This window comes from Triticum urartu, chromosome 5 (assembly GCF_003073215.2).
Source record: "Triticum urartu cultivar G1812 chromosome 5, Tu2.1, whole genome shotgun sequence".
Classification (NCBI taxonomy): Eukaryota; Viridiplantae; Streptophyta; class Magnoliopsida; order Poales; family Poaceae; genus Triticum; species Triticum urartu.
In genome coordinates, this window is record NC_053026.1 from 215,348,989 (window position 1) to 215,358,892 (window position 9,904).

Sequence of the window (9,904 nt, forward strand, 5' to 3'; positions counted from 1 at the left end):
TCTCGAACCCGTAGGGTCCGCACGCTTAACGTTCGATGATGATTTGTATTATGAGTTATGTGTTTTGGTGAATGACGTTTGTTTGGAGTCTCGGATGACATCACGTACATGACGAGGAGTCTCGAAATGGTCGAGAGGTAAATATTCATATATTGGAAGGTTATATACGGACACCGGAATGGTTCCAAAGAGGTTCGGGGATTTTTTGGAGTACCGGGAGGTTACCGGAACCCCCCCCCCCCCCCCCGAGAAAGTTAATGAGCCTAATGGGCCATAGTGGAGAGGAGACAGGCCACAGGAGGTGGCGCGTGCCCCCCTTGCCCAATTCGAATTGGACAAGGGGAGGGGCGTGGACCCCTTTCCTTCTCCTTCTCCCTCCTTTCCCCTTTCTCCCTCTCCGTTGGAAGGAAAGGGGCGCCAAATCCTACTAGGAACGGAGTCCTAGTAGGAATCTCCACCTCCTCCTCCCTCCTTTATATATGGGGGCAGGTGCACACCAAGAAATCTCTTAGCCATGTGCGGTGCCCCCCTCCACAGTTTACTCCTCCGGTCATAGCGTCGTAGTGCTTAGGCGAAGCCCTGTGCGGATCACATCACCATCACCACGCCGTCGTGCTGTCGGAACTCTCCCTCGACCCTCTACTAGATCAAGAGCTCGAGGGACATCATCGACCTGAACGTGTGCTGAACACGGAGGTGCCGTATGTTCAGTACTTGGATCGGTTGGATCATGAAGACGTTCGACTACATCAACCGTGTTAACCTAACACTTCCGCTTTCGGTCTATGAGGGTGCGTGGACACACTCTCTCCCTCTCATTGCTATGGATCTCCTAGATAGATCTTGCATGATCGTAGGAATTTTTTTGAAATTGCATGCTACGTTCCCCTACAGTGGCATCCGAGCCAGGTCTATGCGTAGATGATATGCACGAGTAGAACACAAAGAGTTGTGGGTGATAATAGTCATACTGCTTACCACCAACGTCTTAGTTTGATTCGGCAGTATTATTGATGAAGTGGCCCAGACCGACATTACATGACCGCGTTCATGAGGCTGGTTCTACTGACGTGCTTTGCACACAGGTGGCTGGTGGGTGTCTATTTCTCCAACTTTAGTTGAATCGAGTTTGACTACGGCCGGTCCTTGTTGAATGTTAAAACAACACACTTGACGAAAAATCATTGTGATTTTGAAGCGTAGGTAAGAATGGTTCTTGCTAGAAGCCTGTAGCAGCCACATAAAACTTGCAACAAGAAAGTAGAGGACGTCTAACTTGTTTTTGCAAGGCATGTTGTGATGTGATATGGTCAAGAAGTGATGAGATATAAATTGTTGTCTGAGATGATCATGTTTTGTAAAAGTTGTCGGCAACTAGCAGGAGCTTGATGGTTGTCGCTTTACTATATGAAATGCAATCGCCATGTAATTGCTTTACTTTATCACTAAGCGGTAGCGATAGTCGTAAAAGGAATAGTTGGCAAGACAACAACAACAACACTACGATGAAGATCAAGGTGTCAAGCCGGTGACAATGGAGATCATGACGGTGCTTTGGAGATGGAGATCAAAGGCACAATATGATGATGGCCATATCATGTCACATATTTTGATTGCATGTGATGTTTATCATTTATGCATCTTATTTTTCTTAGTACGGCGGTAGCATTATAAGATGATCCCTCACTAAATTTCAAGGAACAATAGTTCTCCCAAAGTATGCACCGTTGCTACAGTTCGTCGTGCCGAGACACCATGTGATGATCGGGTGTGATAAGCTCTATGTTCACATACAACGGGTGCAAGACAGTTTTGCACGTGCAGAATACTCGGGTTAAACTTGACGAGCTTAGCGTATACAGATATGGCCTCGGAACACTAAGACCGAAAGGTTGGACGTGAATCATGTTGTAGATATGATCAACATAGTGATGTTCACCATTGAAAACTACTCCATCTCACGTGATGATCGGACATGGTTTAGTTGATATGGATCACGTGATCATTTAGATGACTAGATGGATGTCTATCTAAGTGGGAGTTCTTAAGTAATATGATTAATTGAACTTTAATTTATCATGAACTTAGTACCTGATAGTTTTTGCATATCTATGTTGTTGTAGATCAATGGCCCATGCTACCATTCCCTTGAATTTTAATGCGTTCCTAGAGAAAGCTAAGTTGAAAGATGATGGTAGCAACTAACGGACCGGGTCCGTAATTTCAGGATTATCATCATTGCTGCATAGAAGAATTACGTCCTGGAAGCACCACTAGGTGCAAGACCCGCTACAGGAGCAACTCCAGACAATATGAACGTATGGCAGAGCAAAGTTGATGACTACTCAATAGTTCAGTGTGACATTCTTTACGACTTAGAATCGGGACTTCAAAGACATTTTGAACGTCATGGAGCATATGAGATGTTCCAGCAGTTGAAGTTAATATTTCAAGCAAATGCCCGAGTTGAGAGATATGAAGTCTCCAACAAGTTCTATAGAATGCAAGATGGACGAGAATAGTTCTGTCAGTGAACACATACTCATAATGGATGGGTACCATAACCACTTGACTCAGCTGGGAGTTAATCTTCCTGATGATAGTGTCACTGATAGAGTTGTTCAATCACTGCCACCAAGCTATAAAGGCTTCATGATGAACTATAATATGGAAGGGATGGAAAAGACAATTCCCGATCTCTTCACGATGCTAAAGGATGCGGAGGTAGAAATCAAGAAGGAGCAACAAGTGTTGATGCTTAACAAGACCACTAGTTTCAAGAAAAAGGGCAAAGGGAAGAAGGGGAACTTTAAGAAGAATAGCAAGCAAGTTGCTACTCCCGTTGAGAGGCCCAAGTCTAGACCTAAGCCTAAAACTAAGTGCTTCTACTGCAAAGGGACTTGTCACTGGAAGCTGAACTGCCCCAAGTATTTGGCGGATAAGAAGGATGGCAAAGTGAAAGGTATATTTGATATACATGTTATTGATGTGTACCTTACTAATGCTCGTAGTAGCGCCTGGGTATTTGATACAGGTTCTGTTGCTCATATTTGCAACTCGAAACAGGGGCTATGGATTAAACGAAGATTGGGTAAGGATGAGGTGACGATGCGAGTGGGAAATGGTTCCAAAGTCGATGTGATCACCGTCGGCATGCTACCTCTACATCTACCGTCGGGATTAGTTTTAGACCTGAATAATTGTTATTTGGTGCCAGTGTTGAGCATGAACATTATATTTGGATCTTGTTTGATGCGAGACGGTTATTCATTTAAATGAGAGAATAATGGTTGTTCTATTTATATGAGTAATATCTTTTATGGTCATGCACCCTTGATGTGTGGTCTATTTTTGTTGAATCTCGATTGTAGTGATACACATATTCATAATATTGAAGCCAAAAGATGCAAAGTTAATAATGATAGTGCAACTTATTTGTGGCACTACCGTTTAGGTCATATTGGTTTAAAGCTCATGAGGAGACTCCATACTGATGGACTTTTGGAATCACTTGATGCATGCGAACCATGCCTCATGGGCAAGATGACTAAGACCCCATTCTCCGGAACAATGGAGCGAGCCATTGACTTATTGGAAATAATACATACTGATGTATGCGGTCCGATGAGTGTTGAGGCTCACGGCAGGTATCGTTATTTTTTGACCTTCACAGATGATTTGAGCAGATATGGGTATATCTACTTAATGAAACATAAGTCTAAAACATTTGAAAAGTTCAAAGAATTTCAGAGTGAAGTGGAAAATTGTCGTAACAAGAAAATAAAGTTTCTATGATCTGATCATGGAGGAGAATATTTGAGTTATGATCTTGGTCTTCATTTGAAACAATGTGGAATAGTTTCGCAACTCACGCCACCTGGAACACCACAGTGTAATGGCGTGTCCAAACGTCGTAACCATACTTTATTAGATATGGTGCGATATATGATGTCTCTTACCAATTTACCATTATCATTTTGGGGTTATGCTTTAGAGATGGCTACATTCATGTTAAATAGGGCACCATCTAAATCCGTTGAGATGACACCATATGAACTATGGTTTAGCAACAAACCTAAGCTGTCGTTTCTTAAAGTTTGGGGCTACAATGCTTATGTGAAAAAGATTCAACCTGATAAGCTCGAACCCAAATCGGAGAAATGTGTCTTCATAGGATACCCAAAGGAAACTATTGGGTACACCTTCTATCATAGATCCGAAGGCAAGATATTCATTGCTAAGAATGGATCCTTTCTAGAGGAGTTTCTCTCGAAAGAAGTGAGTGGGAGGAAAGTAGAACTTGATGAGGTAATTGTACCTTCTCAAGAATTGGAAAGTAGTTCATCACAGAAATTGGTTCCAGTGATCCCTACACCAATTAGTGAGGAAGCTAATGATGATGACCATGAAACTTCAGATCAAGTTACTACCGAACCTCGTAGGTCAAACAGAGTATGATCCGCACCAGAGTGGTACGGTAATGTTGTTCTGGAAGTCATACTGCTAGACCATGACGAACTATGAACTATGAGGAAGCGATGATGAGCCCAGATTACACGAAATGGCTTGAGGCCATGAAATCTGAGATGGGATCCATGTATGAGAACAAAGTGTGGGCTTTGGTTGACTTGCCCGATGATCAGCAAGCCATAGAGAATAAATGGATTTTCAAGAAGAAGACCGACGCTGACGGTAATGTTACTGTCTACAAAGCTCGACTTGTTGTGAAAGGTTTTCGATAAGTTCAAGGGGTTGACTACGATGAGGCCTTCTCACTCGTAGCAATGCTTAAGTCTGTCCAAATCATGTTAGCAATTGCCGCATTTTATGATTATGAAATTTGGCAAATGGATGTCAAAACTACATTCCATAATGGATATCTTAAAGAAGAGTTGTATATGATGCAACCAGAAGGTTTTTTCCATACTAAAGGTGCTAACAAAGAATGCAAGCTCTAGAGATCCATTTATGGACTGGTGCAAGCCTCTCGGAGTTGGAATATACGCTTTCATAGTGTGATCAATGCATATGGTTTTATACAGACTTTTGAGAAGCCTGTATTTACAAGAATGTGAGTGGGAGCTCTGTAGCATTTCTAATATTATATGTGGATGACATATTGTTGATTGGAAATAATACAGAATTTCTGGATAGCATAAAAAGATACTTGAATAAGAAATTTTCAATGAAATACCTCGGTGAAGCTACTTATATATTGGGCATCAAGATCTGTAGAGATAGATCAAGACGCTTAATTGGACTTTCACAAAGCACATACCTTGATAAAGCTTTGAAGAAGTTCAAAACAGATTAGTTTAAGAAAGGGTTCTTGCCTGTGTTACAAGGTGTGAAATTGAGTCAGACTGAATGCCCGACCACTACAGAAGATAAAGAGAAAATGTAAGTCATTCCCTATGCCTCAGCCATAGGTTCTATCATGTATGCAATGCTGTGTACCAGACCTGATGTGTTCCTTGCTATAAGTTTAGCGGGGAGGTACCAAAGTAATCCAGGAGTGGATCACTGGACAGCGGTCAAGAACATCCTGAAATACCCGAAAAGGACTAAGGATATGTTTCTTGTTTATGGAGGTGACAAATAGCTTGTCATAAATGGTTACGTTGATGCAAGCTTTGACACTGATCCGGATGACTCTAAGTCACAAACCGGATACGTATTTATATTGATGGTTGGAGCTGTCAGTTGGTGCATTTCCCAGCAGAGCATCGTGGTGGGATCTATGTGTGAAGTGGAGTACATAGCTGCTTCGGAAGCAGAAAATGAAGGAGTCTGGATGAAGGTGTTCATATCCGATCTAGGTGTAATACCTAGTGCATCGAGTCCAATGAAAATCTTTTGTGACAATACTGGAGCAATTGCCTTGGTGAAGGAATCCAGATTTCACAAGAGAACCAAACACATCAAGAGATGCTTCAATTCCATCCATGATCAAGTTAAGGAGGGAGACATAGAGATTTGCAAAATACATACGGATCTGAATGTTGTAGACCCGTTGACTAAGCCTCTTCCACGAGCAAAACATGATCAGCACCAAGACTCCATGGGTGTTAGAATCATTACTATGTAATCTAGGTTATTAACTCTAGTGCAAGTGGGAGACTGAAGGTAATATGCCCTAGAGGCAATAATAAAGTTGTTATTTATATTTCCTTATATCATGATAAATGTTTGTTATTCATGCTAGAATTGTGTTAACTGGAAACTTAGTACATCTGTGAATACATAGACAAAACAGAGTGTCCCTAGTAAGCCTCTACTTGACTAGCTCGTTAACAAAAGATGGTTAAGTTTCCTGACCATGGACATATGTTGTCATTTGATGAACGGGATAACATCATTAGAGAATGATGTGATGGACAAGACCCATCCGTTAGCTTAGCATTATGATCGTTTAGTTTTATTCCTATTGCTTTCTTCACGACTTATACATATTCCTCTGACTATGATATTATGCAACTCCCAAATACCGGAGGAACACCTTGTGGGCTATCAAACGTCACAATGTAACTGGGTGATTATAAAGATGCTCTACAGGTGTCTCCGAAGGTGTTTGTTGAGTTGGCATAGATCAAGATTAGGATTTGTCACTCCGAGTATCGGAGAGGTATCTCTGGCCCCCTCGGTAATGCACATCACTATAAGCCTTACAAGCAATGTGACTAATGAGTTAGTTGCCAGATGATGCATTATGGAACGAGTAAAGAGACTTGCCGGTAACGATATTGAACTAGGTATGAGGATACCGACGATCGAATCTCGAGCAAGTAACATACCGATGACAAAGGGCAATTAAAGAACTCAATTATGATTTCAAACTTGCCAGACAAAAGAGGTTATTTGATATTAGCTTGATACGTCTCCATCGTATCTACTTTTCCTAATGCTTTTCCTCTTGTTTTGGACTCTAATTTGCATGGTTTGAATGAAACTAACCCGGACTGACGTTGTTTTCAGCAGAACTACCATGGTGTTGTTTTTGTGCAAAAATAGAAGTTCTCGGATTGGAACGAAACGTTGCCAGGAATTTTTATACAAATAAAGATAATTTTCGGAGCCAAGAACCATCGGAGGGGGGCACCTGGGTGGGCACAACCCACTAGGGCACCCCCCCTCTAGGCGCGCCAAGGTGGGTTGTCCCCAGCTGGTGGCCCCGCGGACCCTGAAACCGACGCTATAAAATCACATATTTCCAGGAAAAAAATGAAGGAGGATGAATTATCTTGTTTTGCAATACGGAGCCAACGTCACCTCCCGTTCTTCGTCGGGAGGCCAGATCTGGAGTCCGTTTGGGGCTCCGGAGAGGGGAATCTTCGGTCTTCGTCATCACCAACTCTCCTCCATCGCCAATTCCATGATGCTCTCCACCAGGAGTGAGTAATTCCTTCGTAGGCTCGCTGGTTGGTCAGGAGTTGGATGAGATTCATCATGTTATCGAGTTAGTTTTGTTAGGGCTTGATCCCTAGTATCCACTAGGTTCTGAGATTGATGTTGCTATGACTTTGCCATGCTTAATGCTTGTCACTTTGGGCCCGGGTGCCATGATTTCAGATCTGAACCATTTATGTTATCACCAAATTATCTATGCTCTAGATCCGATCTTGCAAGTTATAGTCACCTACTACGTGTTATGATCTGGCAACCCCGGAGTGACAATAGTCGGGACACTTCCCGGTGATGACCGTAATTTGAGGAGTTCATGTATTCACCGTGTGTTAATGCTTTGTTCCAGTTTTCTACTAAAAGGATGCCTTAATATCCCTTAGTTTCCAATAGGACCCTGCTTCCATGGGAGGGTAGGACAAAAGATATCATGCAAGTTCTTTCCATAAGCATGTATGACTATTTACGGAATACATGCCTACATTACATTTATGAACTGGAGCTAGTGTCATATCGCCCTAGGTTATGACTATTATATGATGAATATCATCCAACAAATCGCCGATCCAATGCCTATGATTTTCCTACATATTGATCTTGCTATGTTACTACTGCTGTTGTCACTATTGTCACTGCTACAAAACTATTACTATCATTGTTACCATTACTGTTGCTGCTACCACTATTATCAAAGCTATCATACTACTTTGCTACTGATCACATTGCTGCAGATAATTAATCTCCAGGTGTGGTTGAATTGACAACTCAACTCTAATACTTGCAAATATTCTTTGGCTCCCCTTGTGTCGAATCAGTAAATTTGGGTTGAATACTCTACCCTGGAAAACTGTTGCGATGCCCTATACTTGTGGGTTATCAAGCTTTTTCTAGCATCGTTGCCAGGGAGCGTAGCTATATTTGTTGAGTCACTTGAGATTTATAAAATTGTCACTATGTAGAATCTAAAGGATGCTAAGACTAATATTTTCCCTCTAAGACGAGGGGAGGTAAGGAACTGTCGTCTAGCTCCGCACTTGATTCACCTTCTGTTCTAAGTAGACTTGCAACACCACCACATGCTATTAATCCTGATATGTCGCAAGTTATTGATGATTCTACTTCTGCTATGAATGATATTTATGATGATGCTAGTACCTTGCTTGATGATAATGTGCCACTAGGTGAATTTCTTGATGAACAACTTGCTAAAACTAAAGCTTTTGAGAATGCTAAAATTGATGAAATTGTTGAAACTGATGAAGAGCTTCAAACTAAAAATCTTGAAACACCTATTAGAACTAGTCCTCCTAGATATGAATTGCCTAAGGTACCGGAAGGTTATGTTATGAATGAGGAGACAACTAGAGACATTCCTTCTTGTAAGGATAGAGACGATCTAGAAAAAAAATTATGCAAGTATAAAGAAAAGACTTTGAATGCTAAAATGAAATGTGATCATCAGTTTGCTACTTAACCTATCTTTGTTGATGATAAGGATTATGAATTCTCTGTCGACCCAGAGTTGATTACTTTGATTGAATTTGATCCTTTCCATCATTATGAAACTGAAACTGTTGTGGCACATCTTACTAAGTTGAATAACATAGCCACCCTTTTTTCTCATGATGAGAAAATTCACTATTATTATATTCTCAAATTATTTCAATTCTCATTAAAGGGTGATGCTAAAGCTCGGTACAATACTCTTTCTCTTGGTTGTGTTCATAGTCCCCACGACATGATTTATTACTTCTGTGAAAAATATTTCCCTGCTCATAAGAAACAAGCTGCCTTACAGGAAATATTTAACTTTGTGCAAATTGAAGAGAGTCTCCCACAAGCTTGGGGGAGGCTTCTCCAATTGCTTAATCCTTTGCCGGATCATCATCTTTAAAAATGAAATACTTGATATCTTCTATAATGGACTAACCGATGCTTCTAGGGATTTCTTAGATAGTTGTGTTGGTTGTGTTTTCAGGGAACGAACTATTGGGCAAGCTAAGGAATTATTGAATAACATATTGAAAAATTATGATGATTGGACTCTTCCTAAACCACCGCCTAAACCCACACCGAAGAAGAGGGGTATCTTATATCCAAGTCCTGAAGATATGCAAGAGGCAAAGAAATCTATGAGAGAAAAAGGTATTAAAGCTGAGGATGTCAAAAATTTACCTCCTATTGAAGAAATACATGGGCTTGATACACCACCGCCACCTAAGGTGGTAGAGGTAAATTCTCTAATGAAATTCAATGATAATGATAATCCTCACAATATGCACCCTAGCCAATGCCTTTATGAGTTTGAAAATTACATTAGGAAGCAAGATCACTTCAATGCAAATGTTATGAAACAATTGAAATACAATTCTGATATGATTGCTCGCTTGAGTGACTTGTTATTTAGAATCGCAAATGATGTTAGAGGTGTGGGGAAGCATGCTTCTATGGTTCAAACTCAGTTAGAACAAGTTGCTAAATCTCAAAGAGAGTTGTTAGATGA